The 15,964-nt window shown below is 47.3% G+C and overlaps 1 protein-coding gene across 1 annotated transcript in view; it reads left to right on the top strand.

The window, feature by feature from the left end:
- Positions 1-357: 357 nt before the first annotated feature.
- Positions 358-15,964, top strand: part of MYO1A (myosin IA) — a gene marked incomplete at its 3' end in the record, with an annotated part of 73,304 nt that continues 57,697 nt past the window's right edge. Inside the window, exon 1 of the mRNA XM_015410622.1 lies at positions 358-368. The remainder of the gene's footprint in view (positions 369-15,964) is intronic.

The following is a 15,964-nucleotide window of genomic DNA, read 5'->3' as shown; positions in this document are numbered from 1 at the left end:
AAATGCATGGCACTCCCCTAGGATCCTTGCAAATATCTCAGTCCTCCTGCCACACGCACTCCCACCCGCCCACCCATCAGATCGATGAGCACTTTGCTAAGCTGTAATGATTAACCATATCGACTTTGCAGTCTTGAACGCTGAGAGGCGGGGGGATGGAGGTCAGCAGTGGCAGGTGGTGCAGGAGGGAAGTGGGTGTGGCGAAGGCGGCTTGTGTGAGACACGAGCCCCTTCAGAAGCCATACACCATGGACAGCTCCTGCTGAGCTGGGGGCCGCCTGCCTTGTTCTCTTGGATCCTCCCCAGGATTGGAATAGGAGGCAAGGACTTGACTGCAGAGCCACAGGACCTCTCCTTGTTATCGGAGGGTGAGTATCTGAAACCAGTCTTGATGCTCTCTTCACAGTGCCTCTCTCCTGCTTTGCCAACTTAATTCTCACTTGCAGTCGGACCACTTTGTCCTTCTCCCAAGGCTCTGCACACACCAGGAGCTGGGGCTGTTTCCCTTCCCTCTGCAGAATCGGAAATCAGCATCCTAGACTGGGTTGTTTGCTTTCAGGGAGGGCATCCTCTCTGTGTTATTACAATAACAGACCTCTCCCCCTGTCTGGAGGAAATCCCCGTGCATTGAAAGCCTGTCTTGTTTCTGATTTCCAGAGGAAGCCTTAAAAGTTTGTTCTTACCTTCCATTTCCTGGGTAGAAGCCGAGAGCCTTGTTTGGTGATGTTGCTGAGAGACCGAAAATTTCTTCCAGGCTTGTGCAGGTAGAAGTATTTTTGAGAAGGGCTGGTGGCGAGAGGGAGGAGAAGAGTTCTGTGAAAGAGAAAGGCAGTTCAGCTTCAGGAACCAGACAAGGTTTAATTTCTAATAAGAGAAGTGCCGAGACTGAAGCTTGCATGAAGGCTATGCTGTGTTGCCCTGGACTCATTACTCTTTGATTTAAAATGCATTGCATTAGGTTGTGATTGCTAAAGAAAAATCACTCGGCATGTTCCCAGAGACCCTTAAAACTTATTTACCTATTTTTCAGACTTCGTTCTGGGCTGCTAGCTAGGTGTGGAGAGAAGTATGCCTTCCCTTCTCTGTCACTGGGAAATCACCAGTTTGATCCCAAACAGGGTTAATTTTTCTAATCCCATTGACTTCTATAAATTTTAAAGGTGTAACTGTATACTTCCACTGTTAGCATACAGGAAGAGAGAGAGACTTATCTGAGTGCCTTTTGGCATGTTACCAGCTTTCAGCCTCAAGTCCTGTTCGATTAAATGGGAACATAAAAGCCTACGTTGAGGAGTAGTTCCAAAGAGTGAACTAGATTAAGAAAGCATTTTTGCAAATTAAAAATACTATCTAAACAAAGGCTGGGGATAACAATCCTTAGTCCAAATTGGCAAGGTGGTAGTGCTTATGGGAAGGATCCCTGTCGAACGGAGATACCAGATCTCTGAGAGCCAGTTTGGTGAAGTGGTTAAGAGTGGCGGAGTCTAATCTGGAGAACTGGGTTCGATTCCCCACTCCTCCACATGGAGCCAGTTGGGTGGCCTTGGGCCAGTCATAGTTCTCCCAGTCCCCCCCCCAATAAACCTACGTAAAGGTTTCCCTTGCTCGAAAGCCAGTCGAATCCGACTCTAGGGTCGTGGTGCTCATCTCTGTTTCCAAGCCGAAGAGCCAGCGCTGTCCGGAAATGTTTCCATGGTCACGTGGCCGGCATGACTAGACGCTGAGGTGCACAGAACAAGGCACATGGAACCTAACTCACCACAGAAAGAGCTAGAGTTTCAGGCTGCCAGACGATCTTCGGAACTCCTGGCTATACTATACCTATTGCCGTACGATAATAATTATTATTACCAGGTCTCCCTCCCAAGGAAAGTAATTTAAATGCCACACCCACTCATGGGGTCTTGCTATTGTTTGCACCCTAACAGCCACTCCTTGCCAGGATGAGGAAGTCTCCCCCCCCCACACACAGCTTTTATTTTTATTTCCGCAGTTACCATTGTCTGCAGCCTGGCTAGTAATCACCCATAAGGCCTCCATGAATCACCTGAAGATCATGGACACATTGTTCGCTCTAAAGTTGCCTTTCTCCTGTGCAAAATATTTTCTATAAAGGATGACCAATAGCAACCTTATTGCTTTGTTTGCTGCGTAAATTTCAGTCTTCTTTTCTCCTCAGTGGGGACCCAAAACACCTAACAATGCAGAGTAAAAATAGGTACCGCCAGGGCTTTTTTTTTGTAGAAAAAGCCCAGCAGGAACTCATTAGCATAATAGGCCACACCCAACAGAAGAAATTCATTAGCATATTAGGCCACACCCGACAGCACAGTTTGTTGACATATTAGGCCACACCCCCATGCCTTCCCTTGGGGAGCCCGGGCAAACCGCCCCTTGGACAGACTGGGGGAGGCATTTAAATGCCTCCCTGATCCTTCCAGGCCCCCCCTGGCCCGCCCACCTTAGAGTCATCAGGGGGTCGCTCTCTAGGCCTTCCTAGAGAGGATTTGGCTGTAGCGGGCGTGGCCAACTCTGAAGCCAGCCGGAACTCCGTTCCTGTGCGTTCCTGCCCAAAAATGGCCCTGGGTACCGCGACAAACAAGAAAGAACGGGGAAACTTCCGATTGCTAAGTGGGGCTTCTCTCTACACCATCTGATCTTCTGCCCAGCTCCAGGTTCTGACCCTCAAGCTAACAGCTGATGGACAGGAGCCCTTTGGCTTATGCCCAAGGGCTCGTGCCTCTGGGCATATCCAGGACTTAAATCTCTCTGTGCAGAGAGGAAAGCAGCCTCAGAGAGATGTTACTCAGCTGCTGCTAACTAGCAAGATCTTCCCTAGCACCTTCCCAGACAGACACAAGGCACTGCTAGATTCGTCCTCTTCCTGTCTACCCAGTTAATAGTTTATTATTGAACAATAATAAATGGTTTAAATCAGAGGGCTTTTTTTAATAAGGGAGGAAACTTTTGTTCGGATCTACCGTTGATTATGCTTATTCGTTGTGTGTGTTAAGTGCTGTCAAGCCTCTTCCAATTTATGGTGACCCTATGAAATAATGACCTCTAAAACGTCCTGTTGTTGCCTTTATCAGGTCCTCTTTTCCTGCTGCTTTTGACTTTCCCTAGCATTATTGTCTGAGAGAGTTTGGTGTAGTGGTTAAGTGCACAGACTCTAATCTGGGAGAACCGGGTTTGATTCCCCACTCCTCCACTTGCACCTGCTGGATGACCTTGGGCAAGCCGTAGTTCTGATAAGAGCTTCTTTCAGCCAAACCTACTTCACAGGGCAGTTGTGAGGATAGAATGGAGAATTAAGTAAGTCACACTGGGTCCTCTTTGGGGGGAAAAGGTGAGGTATAAAATGAAGCAAATATATAAATAAATGCAGGAGACAGTGGCCAGAGGTACAAAATAGTTAGCAGATTCAATAGTTAGCAGATTCAGCTCTGTCCTCCAGTATCTGGCCATTGTCTGCTGCATTTCTTTTATTTACTTCCATTTGTACCTCATGTGCAGCAAGGCTCAGGTCTCTGTGACCGAACCCAGGCCTCGGTTGTCTTTTTGGTGGCCCACAGTATCCTTCAAACTCTCCTCCAGTGCCACATTTCAAAGGAATTAACTGTCTTTTTGTCTCCTTCCTTCCTTCCTTCCTTCCTTCCTTCCTTCCTATCTATGATGCTTACATCCTGCTGTTTCTACCACTTTGGCACTTGAGACAGCTTGCACAGGATTGCCCTGAGGTCTCCCATGCAGGCACTGATCAGACCCAGACCTGCCTCCCTTCAGCAGTTTTCATGTACTCTCCAACCATACCCTAGGAAGCTGAGTCACTGTCCTGACCTGCGCATAGCTTGGCCACAATGGGTTCAAACAGCAGAACAATGTGCAGATCTGCAACCTTGGGCTCTGTCATTATATATAAAGCTAGTGATGGCTATGGTACTTGGGTCACATGAGAAGACAAGACTCCCTAGAGTCTCACAAGGTCAAAATCTGCTGGTGATCCCAGGCCCAAGAGATGTCCGGCTGTCCTCAACCAGAGCCAGGGCTTTTTTGGCCCCGGATCCTGCTGGTGGAACTCCCTACCTGGTGACATCTGTTCTGCAGGGTGTGCAAAACAGAGACGTCCCACCAGCCTATGGTTGAGGACAGCAATCATTTCCCATCTAATCCGGCCCAGGACCCTGCCCCTTGGAGGAAGCAACCACATGCAGAATGCCATCTAGGACTGCAGGTTAATGGTTTCACTGGTTTACTGAACAACATGACTGATGGTTGGGTTTTAATTTAATTAATTTATACTTTGGAATGTTTTTAACTGAACTGTATTTTAAATATGATGTACACCACCCTGAGCCTTTCGGGGGAGGGTGGTTTAGACATCCTTATTATTCTTATTCTTATTATTCTTGTTCTTGTTGTTGTTGTTGTTATGCTTTCACACATGCTAAGTAATGCAGTTTCAATCCACTTCAGCGACTGTTTGCAAGTGCCTTTTACCATTTCACACAGGAAAATCCCATTGCAAAGTGCATTGAAAGTGGATTGAAAGTGCGTTATTTAGTGTGTGTGAAAGTGCCAAATAAAACTAGGAAAAGGTGAAGGCAGCAGGAAAAGAGGACCCAACATGAGTTGGATTGACTGAGTCTAGGAAGCCACTGCTTTCAGCTTGCAAGACCTGAGCAAGGCTGTTAATGACAGGATGTTTTGGAGGTCATTAATTCGTAGGGTTGCCATATGTCGGAAGCAACTTGATGGCCCTTAACACCCAAACACCCACAACTGTGGCTTGCATAGTGTGCCTAAGTAGTGAACATGTGGCATAGGCAGCAGGACTTTGAGTCGCACTTGGATGGGAGCCGGGTTATGCATAGGCTCTTGGTGCTGTCCCGTAGTTCAGTCATGTGCTTTGTGTGCGGAAGGTCCCAGGTTCAATCCCCAGCAGCTGTAGATAGCAGGGCTTCTTGAGAATTCCTATGTAGGGAGGGGCCATAACGTAGTACTTGAGCATGTGTATTGCACACACAAGAGCACAGGTTAAAACCCTTCTTTAGTTGCTCCTAAGTAACTGTGCTTCCTGAGCAAGTGCTTTTCATGGATGAGGTCTCAGGTTTAATTCCCGGCAGTGCAACACAAAGGATTCCAGATAGCAGGGCTCCTTGGGAATTGCTATAGAGAGAAGAGCCATCGCTCAGTACTAGAGCATGTTCTTTTCATGTATAAGGACCCATTCTTTAGTTGAAAGCCCTCAGAGCTAGGAAACACCTCTAGATGAGACCCTGGTGAACAGCTGCTAATCAGTCCATGATGCTAGCTAGGAGGACAATCCTAAACCAAGTTATACCCTTCTTAACCCATTGAAATCAATAGGCTCAGAAGGGCATAGGACTGCACTTGAGTGGACCAATAAATGCAACCGTTTGCTTCTCCAGCAAGGCATGGCTGCCTGTTCCCTACCAGTACCATCTCATAATTTAGACTGAATTTGTCCCTCAAAAACATTTTCAGTTTTTAAGCTCTGCTGAAGTTTGGCTTGCAAGTTTGACAGGCATTGCTTGCTGGATATCGATGGCCTCCTTTGCTGTCCTTCTGCCAGTCTTTTTGAAAAGGTTCGGATCTAAAAAGGGGAACGGAAAGTTGCTCGCCTCAGAGATGAACTTTATGCAAGTAGGACTGATAAGGTTACTGCTATTTTATGGCACCTGTGCAGAGTCCGGGGGAGCCTTATAAATCAAAGGTGAAGGTTGGCGTTTTTATACAGTGCTATAAAGGCAGGTGTTACGATTTTTTTTTTTAAAAAAAAAAGCTGATAGTGTGCTGATCTCTTGACCCTGACAACGGAGGGAATCTGATTACAGATCCGGTTATTATATATGGTTGCAGGATCTGGCAGAAAGTCAAGGAAGTGGTGTTTGTGTATCCAAAATAAACTTGGTTACAGACAATATCTTTTTCCTTAGAAGCTGTGCTTTAATACTCTGGACAAATTCTCATTACTACACAGAAATGGGCATGTGGTTTGGGTGTGTAAAACATCACACGTGACTGTCATACATAGGTGTCTTTTGCTGCTCATCCATGATTGGCTGTGACTTCCCAGAAGATAAATACCGTGTATGCTCACAGGACAAGGCATTCATGTGCAGTTTTCATCAGTGATGCAGGGAGCATGCTTGGTCGTGCATTGGGGTGCTTTCCATGTCACTGTTTTGTAAAACGTGCCATGGACCTTCTATTACATCTATGCCAGTGTTCTCTCTAGTAATTACTAAGGCCATATGAAGAGCCATGCTGGATCAGACCAGTGGTTCATCTGGTCCATAGGATTGCCAGTCTCCAGGTGGGGCATGGATACTTCCAGGAATTAAAACTTATATCCAGGCCACAGAGATCATTTTCCATGGAGAAAATGGCTGCTTTGGAGGGTGGACTTTGTAGTGTTACATCTCACTGAGGTCCTGCCCCTTCCCAGCCCCTCCCTCCCCAGGCTCCACCCCCAGAATGCCCAGGTATGTCCCAACTCAGAGTTGGCGATCCTACTGGTCCAACATTCTGCCTCACTCAGTGGCCAACCAATTCCTCTGGAGGGCCAACAACAGGGCGTAGAGTGCCAAGGCCTCCCCTGATGTTGCCTCCTGACACCACTATTCAGAGGTTGACTGCCTCTGAATGTGAGGGTTCCTTTTAGTCACCATGGTTAGTAGCCACTGATAGACATCTCTGCCATCCTCAATATATATACGTCTTCATTTCTTTTGAGACTGCAGAGTGTGCATATGAGAGAGTAGCAGAACGTACACTTTATAATTTGAAAGCCCCAGATCCAAATCCTGGCATCTCCACCTGAAAGGATCTTATGTTGCAAAAATGGGGTGGGGGTGGGGGTGAAATCCCTGCATGAGATCCTGGAAAACCATGACTACTCAGAGCAGACAGCATTAGGTTATATGGGCCAGTGGTCTGATCTAGTGAAAGGCAGCTACATGGCCACTTGTTTTATTTTATTTTATAATAGAAAGGTGGGATAGCTGTCTTCCAAACCAATGTATGTATGTATTATGCTGGGTTGACTTTATTTGTTTGTGTGCTTGTTTGTTTAATTTGTACCCCACCCACCCTGCCAAAGCAGGCTCAGGGCAGCTTACATAAAAAGATTGTTGTTGTTGTTCAGTCGCACAGTCGAGTCCGACTCTTCATGACTCCATGGACCAGAGCACGCCAGGCCTTCCTGTCTTCCGCCGTCCTCTGAAGTTTGCTCAATTTCATGTTCGTTGCATCGATGACACTGTCTAACCATCTCATCCTTTGCCGTCCCCGTCTTCTTTGACCTTCAACCTTTACAACAAATAAAAACAGAACGTTCATAAGACATTTAAAAAGTGCTAGTATGCAGCATTACATATGCAATGGCTGAACACAGTATCAAATCAATCATAGCGGGAATACAGTCAGCAATGATTTTAGGACTATTATCTCAGTCCCATGCTAAATTCCAATTTATACCGAGGCACAGGCTCCCGATGATGGTTCCAGGGTGAAGAGTCTTAAACGGATATTCAGCTCTTAGGTGCAGCTCCTCAATCAAAAGCCTGGTGGAAGAGCTCCATCTTGCAGGCCCTGTGGAACTGTAGAAGTTCCTGCAAGGCCCTAATATCTTCTGGGAGCTCATTCCACCAGCGTGGAGCCACCACAGAAAAAGCCCTGGCCCTTTTAAAAAACAACAACACCTTGATCAGACAGCATTTTTGTCCCTGTTCTAGAAGCGAATTGGAATTCATATGCCCTAGAGCTTAAAAGCTTCCACTAATAGTGCAGAACTTACTCACTCACTTACTTGTTTACTTCATTTATACTTCAGCTTTCTCCCCCACGGGGACCCAAAATGACTCACATAATTCTCCTCTCCTCCATTTAATCTTCACAATAACCCTAAGAGGTAGCTCAGACTTAGAGGGAATGATTGGCCTGAGGTCACCCAGGGAGCTGCCGTGGCAGAGTGGATTGGAGACCTAAACCCACCCAGATCCTATGCCAACCTTCCAATCACTACACCACACTGGCTTTCAATAGAATGTAACAGATTTGTCAGGAAGAGCTTGGGGGAAAAATACTACTACAGAGGTCCATCAGTGGCTATTAGCCACAAGGTATAGATAGGGGCTCTGGGGCAAGTGATGTTCTGTCTTCTTGGTGCTTGGGGGGGGGTCAACAGTGGGAGGGCTTCTAATGTCCTGGCCCCACTGGTGGACCTCCTGATGGCACTGGTATTTCTGGCCACTGTGTGACACAGAGTGTTGGACGGGATGGGCCTTTGGCCTGATCCAACATTGGCATCTCTTAAGTTCTTATGTTCTCACTCTAGTCTTAGAGCTCTGGGTATTGAGTTTCCTCTATGCTCAATTCAAGGTGCTGGTTCTTACCTGTTGGTTCTTACCTTAGCAATCGGGGTCCAGTATACCTTAGGCATGCCTCTTTCCATGTGTACTTGTTTTCCTGTTTAATTTATCAGAGGAATTCTGCACTGCATTCTTTGATTTAGTCTGGAGACAGAATGAGATGTACACACACCCTGTGCACACCATAAAGAACAGAATTTTAAAAAAAGAAAAGTAAATATATTTAGTTTGATCGATTTACTGTTTTTGATTCTTGTTTAATTGTCAGTGGCCTATCAGGTTTATACTTCTTGTTCCTGTGTAGAGCAGTGATGGATGTATTTCATGTTGCAAAATATAACTCATAAATGAGATTCATAGTGTATGAGGTGGGTTAGGAAGAGAGAGAGAGAGAGAGAGAGAGACACAGAAGGGGAAAGAGAGAGAGAGTGTTCTGTCCTGTGTATTGAAATACTGGGAGCAACCCTAAGCAAGTCATTAGAGTAGTAAATCCCATTTTATTCAAAGGGGGGGGGGTTTACTCCCAGGAAAGCATTCTTATGACTGTAGCCACTGTATCCGCTATGCGATGGCACAGTTCAAGAAGGGGATTAGTAGAACATTAGTAGAGCATGGCCAAGTTCATGATTTAATCAAACAACTCTGGAAAATTAAGAGAAAGTTTCAGCTGGGAAAGGAGTGACTGTTTACAATACAGGAAGTTGTGGTACTGGAAACCACAATCAATAATTGTTTTTTGATGCCAGTAAGGGTAGCACGGAATGCCAGAATGAGTGTTAGTTAAAAGAAGAAGAAAGGTGTGCAGTTTATAGCAGCAATATTTTCTATCTATCAGAATACCTAAGTAAGTGGAATATGGTAAGCGGAGAGGTTCCAGATTGCAGCTCTGGAAAATACGATGGTCTGGATAAAAGAGCTGATGAGGATGCTTTGGGGGCAAAATAACAAGCTGCTCATTCCCCCTCCCCTGCCCACATCCCCGAAATGTTACAATAGCCATAAATGTGTGTGTGGAGAAATAGAATTGTGGAAATGCAAGTTTAAATATGGCATAGTGGCATTACTTGATAATTCACTCAGATGTCCTCCCTCCCCTCTGTCTTAGGGGCTGTGGGCGATCGGCCCACCGGGAGGGCCAAGTGTAGCTCTGCTAGTCAGGTTCCTGACTGGGGCGGGAGTGGACAGTGGGGTACAAGCAAGGACTTTTCTTCCTGGCACTCCCTGATGATCATCATGCAAGTCTCGCTGAGCCAAGCATTTAGCTGCTGTCTGCAGTTAGTAGATTGCCGCTGACCCGAGAGGAGACTCAGCCAGAAAGCCTGATAGAGCTACATCAGCAGCACTAATCGGGGGGTTCCTGTTAGCGCAAACATTAGCCTTTCTATTTAAAAAAGTCTTTACGGGTGGAAGAACTTGCAAAAGACCAGACGTCGTGTTTTCCTCTTCGTATTTTGCACAGTTCCTGTGTGGCGGCCGCAGCAGCCAAGTCCGCTGTAGAATCTCATCCTAATTCAGGAGGGTAAATCAGAAGGAGAAAATCCCCTAATCTAAGAGCTCGGATTTCTAGTTCACCTAACTGATCTTCAGTTCAGAGTCTGGTTTTCCATCATGGTGATGTTAGTGATGATGAAGATGGTGAGGCTACAGGGCTATTTTTGAGCAGGAACGCGCAGGAATGGAGTTTCAGTTGGATCCCGAGTTGGCCACGCCCAGCAGGAACTCATTAGCATAACAGGCCACACCCAACAGCAGAAACTCATTCGGATTGGCTACATTAGGGGTGTGTGGCCTAACATGCAAAGGAGGTCCTGCTACAAAAAAACCCCTGGGTTTGGACAACAAACAAGGTAAACAGAATAAGAAGCGAAAGGTGGGTGTGGCTGGATGACCACACTTCTGGTAACATGGGGGTGTGGCCTAATGTGCTAATGAGCTGTGCTGTCAGGGGTGTGGCCCAATATGCTAATGAGTTTCTGCTGTTGGGTGTGGCCTATTATGCTAATGAGTTCCTGCTGGGCTTTTTCTACAAAAAGAGCCCTGGTGAGGCGTATCCTAACTGAGGGTGCAGTCACACGCGCCAAATAAAACGGGGGAGGGGAGGGGGGAAGCAAGGCTATTTCCTCCGGAGGAATTTGACTCGCAGTTGCATGATCACACCTCTCTTTGAAGCTGCGGGTGCAGCCCATCAGTGTGTGATCAGATGCAATCGCGGGTAAACTTTAAACCCCTTCTCTCTGGAGTTGCGCTACAGAAGCATCAGGATCTCTCCATTGTATTGTACGGGGCCATAGAATACAATGGAGAGATTGCGCCGCTATTCCTGCGCAATTCTTGACTAAAAAAGCACAGGGGCGGGGGTGGGGAGCTGGGGGCGGGGCTTGCGGCCACCGGGGCTGCCAGAGCGGTGCTTCGGCGCACTCCAGCCTCAAACAACCTCTGCTAAACTCATAATCAACCAAGCCTGCACTGGAGCCAGGGAAGACTAGCCACAACAGGATGCAGCCTCCTAACAAGGTCTATGGTTTCCTTTTGCCTTTAGTCCCACCCACCTCCTGCACAGCCAGATCTTGCCAGGGCAGCCTTGTTCATCTGTGGTAGCAATCAATCAATCAATCAGTCAATCAAAAATCTCATCCTGGTTCACAACTTAGAATGTATTTAATAGTAGTATAGAAGCAAGCCTCTGTTGATATTATGGACAGAAGGGGAAGTTAATATTTCCCCGTAATCTATGAAATAGTAAAAGAATGCTTCCCCTCCCCTTCCACTCTTAACATGAATGATAATAAATGTTAATCTGCCTCAGTGGTAACAAATGAGGAACAGAGGTTAGAGCTTGTTTATTTATTTACTTTAAATCCTGCCTTTATCCCCAAGGGAGATGCAAAGCAACTTTCATGGTTCTCCTCTCCTATGTTTTATCCTCACGACGACCCTACGAGGTAGATTAGGGTGAGAGGCTGTGACTGGTCCAAGACCACCCACGCTTCCATGGCATGAGTGGGGATCTGAACCTGGACTTCCCAGGTCCTAGTCCAATACTTTAACCACTACACAATGTTAAGATTCCTTTGCAAATAGCACGGGAGTCTGGAGATAACCTGGGCCAAGATATTCCAATTCCTTTAATGTTTGGCTCGGGAATTCCCATGATCATCCTGAAGCTGGTGGACATGTGGATCCTTTTATTATTATTATTATAGATGCATGCTAACAGCCATTCAAGTAATTTTTTGCTACGATATTTGGTTTGGATGAGCGTCATGGGGAGGGTTAGAGTTAGGAATCTTTGTCCAGGGGCCTGTGGTGCAGATGATGGAAGGAACTCTTGGCTGCTGGCATTAATCTGCTTTCCCTTAGCAGAGTACAATGCCATAGAGTCCGCCCTCCAAAGCAGCCATTTCCTCCAGGGGAACTCATTTCTGTAGTCTGGAGATCACTTGTAATTCCGGGAAATCTCCAGGCTTCACCTGGAGGCTGGCAAACCTAGTACAGCCTGCTCTCGTAAGATCTTGGAAACAAAGCAGGGTTGGTAGTTGACTGGGGGACCACCATGGAAGGTTCTGCAGAAGAAGGCTAATGGTAACCCACCTCTGCTTCTTACTTCTCTTGAAAGCCCCTTGCTGGGGTTGCTCTAACTCAGCTGCAGCTTGATGGCACTTCCATCCCTTATGAGTGAGTACAGAGTAAGCAAATACACATAAGGACTGTTGCTAGGGTTGCCAACCGCCAAGTGGCACCTGGAGATCTCCCACTATTGCAATTGATCTCCAGACAACCAAGATCTGTTCCCCTGGAGAAAACGGCTGTTTCGGAGGGTGGACACTATGGCATTGTATCCTACTGAGGTCCCATCCCACCCAAACCCCGCCCTCCCCAGGCTCCACCGCCCAAAACTCCAGGTATTTCCCGACCCAGAGCTGGCAACCCTAGCAGTTGCCCCCTAAGTTTGCCAGTTGTGCATAGCAGATGCTGTTTATCTATTTACTTCTCATACTTATCCTCTACCCTTCCTCCAAGGTGCTCAGAACAGGATACATGTGGGCTATCCACGCTGAGAGTATGTGATAGGTCAAAGGTCACCCAACAATCTATATACATCTGAGCAAGAATCCAAACTCTGGTCTCCCCACATCCTCTGTATTTCCTCTGTATTTCCCCTGTGCTCTGTATTTCATATCTCTCTCATCGTACAGGCATGAGAAAAAACTGATGGGCTTTCCAGTTTTGATTGTACCTGAGCGCTTTGCAACTGGTCTCAATATATGACGCTCCTTGAGTGGAGTGGGCCAGTCATTAGTACCTCTCCATTGCACTTAAGTTCACAGGCCAACCTGTACCTCAGCACTCCTTAGAGGAAGGGCAGGGTACAAAAGTAATGACTAACGGTAATATCATAAGTGCTCGTTTGGCAAGCATTTGTCCTAGCTTAGATGGCTTTAAAAAAACAGACAAATTCATGGCCCAGATGGAAGAAAAGTGTTGGAAGTGAAGGACTTTCCGCTGTCTCTTAGTCTCAAACTTCAGAGAGGGTTTATAAGAGAGTCAGAGAGACCAGAACACTGAGGCCGATTTCCCACAGCCGCTGCTCTGCGCTCGCTCCTCTCTTGGCCCTGATGGTACATGTAAATTTCTCACTTGAAGCCGCGTGGCCGCATTTTGACCCGCGGCTTTGCCCGATTTTTCCCATGGTTTTATAATCCTCAAAAAAACAGGATCACGAAACCGCGGGGGAAATCGGGCGAAGTTGCGGGTCAAAATGCGGCCATGCGGCTTCAAGTGGGAAATTGACACGTACCATCGGGGCAAAGATAGGAGCGAGCGCAGAGCAGCGGCTGTAGGAAATTGGTCTGACTATCCTTCCTTTTACTCTCTGATACTATCCTTTTGATGTGTAGATCGCTACTCTTAGGGAAACTCCCTTCCTTCTGGTCTTAGCACCTTTTCTCCATACTATACAAGCTTTCTCCATCTTGGCAGCATGAGAGCAGGACATTCTTCCTGTATCTCTATCCATCCTAGCTAGTTAGACTAGTTAGAGTAGATTAGAATCCTGTCTTTATCCTGTTTGGAATGGAGTTCCTTCCAATAAAGGACTCATATTAGTTTTGCAAATATAAAGAGGCTCCGTGTGTAACTTTGTTTCTACAGCACACAAACTCCGTATAGATTTAGCTGTGCTATGTGCCTTGAGCACTCTGTTAGCAAAAATAATCCATCAAAAAGAAACCAAAGGAGTGACGCAAGAATTCAGTGGTGGAATAAGCAGGATTTGTGCCCATGGTCGTGTTTGGGATTACTCAGAAGCCTCACTGATTTACATGGGACTTTCTTCTGAGTAGTTGTGCATTAGGATTACAGCCTCAGTTATTGCATTAATTTTGGTTGAAGCTGCAGGCTGAAGCAGACACAGTGGCTTAACAGCCAAGCTGCATGTGAGACCGGAGTTCTGCTGCTGGAACTCCAGTAGTGAAAGGGGTGGTTTAAAAGCAGCTCAGGGTCAACCTTAGTGATTCTGGGGTCTTGGGCAAAACTCAAGGACGAGGAATTTGGGGGCCCAGAATCAGTGGGTGGGGGCAGGGGTGCTTAGGGTTAGTACTTGGATGGGAGACTGCCAAGGAAGCCCAGGATTGCTATGCAGATTGCTATGCAATGGCAAACCAGCTCTGCTCATCTCTTGCCTGGAAAACCTTACAAGGTATTCTGTGGCTGACGGCCCTTTCCACCACCAAGAAGTGAAAACAATAAACAGAATACAAGTATGTTTTCTTTTTTTCTTACCTAGAGGGATGTAAAACAATCCAGGGCCATTTTCAATCTGGGAAATAGCTCAGCAAGAAGAACTAGGGTTGCCAGCCTCCAGGTGGGGCCTGGAGACCTCCAGCTTTCACAACTGATCTCCAGCTGACGGAGATCAGCTCCCCTGGAGAAAATGGCTGCTTTGGAGCGTGGACTCTATGGCATCGTACCATGCTGAGGTCCCTCCCCCTCCTCAAACCCCTCCCTCTCCCGGATCCACCTCCAAAGTCTCCAGGTATTTTCCAACCCAGAGCTGGCAACCCTAGGAAGAACTAACTCTCCCTCCTTTTTGTTTCCAGGGGCAGAGCCCTGACCCATATTGTTTCTCCTCCCCCCCCCAGGTTCTTTTTAGCAGCAAATTTACATGTCTGAGATTCCAGTCACAGAATTGCAGAGGCTGTCTCCCATGAACTAGCCAGCAGAGCCAGCACTGAAGCAGTTAATACCAGTGAGAGGCACTCCCAGGCTTGCAAGGCCATCATTGATTCAAAGCAGGAAGTTGAACCGCCAACACCTGTCAGCTGGCCTGGCTCTTCAGGATGGTGGTGGGAGCCAGGCAGGCCCCCCCCCCCAGCATTTCTGAGCTGGCAACTTGTGGCCTTCCTGGCATGTGTTTCCTCCAGCGGCTGCTTCCTCGCACACTGCTGGGGCAGGGCTGCTTGCATTTGTTATGGTGCCGGACTTGCTCCCACTCCACAGTATGTGGGGTTGCCAGCCTCCAGGTGGTGACTGGAGAATCTCCAGGGATTACAACTGATCCCAGGTGACAGAGATCCAGTCACCTGGAGAAAATGGCCGCTTTAGAAGGTGGACTCTATGGCATTACACCCCAATGAAGTCCCTCCCCTCCCCAAACTCTGCCCTCTTCAGGCTCCACATCCCCAAATCTCCAGGTTTTTCCCAAGCCATAACTGGAGACCCTATCAGTATGGGACATTCACAGTTACAGGGTTTAAAGAAAATTAGAACAGCCACGAGTCATGTGACATCTGAATACTTACAGCTTTATTTTGGCTCTCCCTTTGGTGAGAGCCAAAGGGTGAGGATCTTGGCCTGTGGCTCTTAGCTTAGGGGCTCTTAGCCTAGGGGCTCTTAGACTAGGGGCTCTGTAAGAAGCCCAGAAAGAGCCAGAAAGCCAGGGCCCTAGTCTCCTTGGGTTCCTAGTAAGGTAAGTAGACTTCTATACACAAATACAAAGGGTTTTAAAAGGGGGATTGTATAAAATTATTATTTTAAAAGCAGTTATGAAGCCAGAATGCCAGCAGGGGGTTGGGGGCTATCCAGTGTTTTGCACGGAGTGTCACATGTATGACTATCTGCCCGCTGGTCAGAAGTCTTGGGTGTGTGCTCAGTGCAAGGAGCTCCTGGTTCTCGGGGAACGAGTTTGCTCCCTTGAGGCCATGGTGGTTACCTGGAGAAGCAGAGACAGTCAGGCACATAGAGAAAACTCTCGGGGACTTGTTAGATATGTCCCACTCTGGATCTGCCAGCCCCGCTGCTGTCAGGGAGCATGAGGGTCTAGGGGAAATGGCACCATGCTGAGGATAAGGGGAATGTGCCCTCAGAAGGGACCTCTTCTTCAGCTGGTGAACGGGTATCCTTTCGTACCAAGGAACCATCCCTGGGCAGGGAGGGATGGGGGCTCTTGGTAGTTGGTGATTCGATCCTTAGGCAGGTAGACAGCTCGGTGGTGAACCCACGTACTGACCGTATGGTGTCTTGTCTGCCTGGTGCGAAGGTAGCGGACATTACGCGTGTTTTAGATAGGC

The sequence above is a fragment of the Gekko japonicus genome, unplaced genomic scaffold (genome assembly GCF_001447785.1).
Source record: "Gekko japonicus isolate JY-2015 unplaced genomic scaffold, Gekko_japonicus_V1.1 scaffold4246, whole genome shotgun sequence".
In the NCBI taxonomy this organism is placed as follows: domain Eukaryota; kingdom Metazoa; phylum Chordata; class Lepidosauria; order Squamata; family Gekkonidae; genus Gekko; species Gekko japonicus.
The sequence above is the reverse complement of the archived record's forward strand: the minus strand, read 5'-3'. Positions and strand labels throughout refer to the sequence as shown.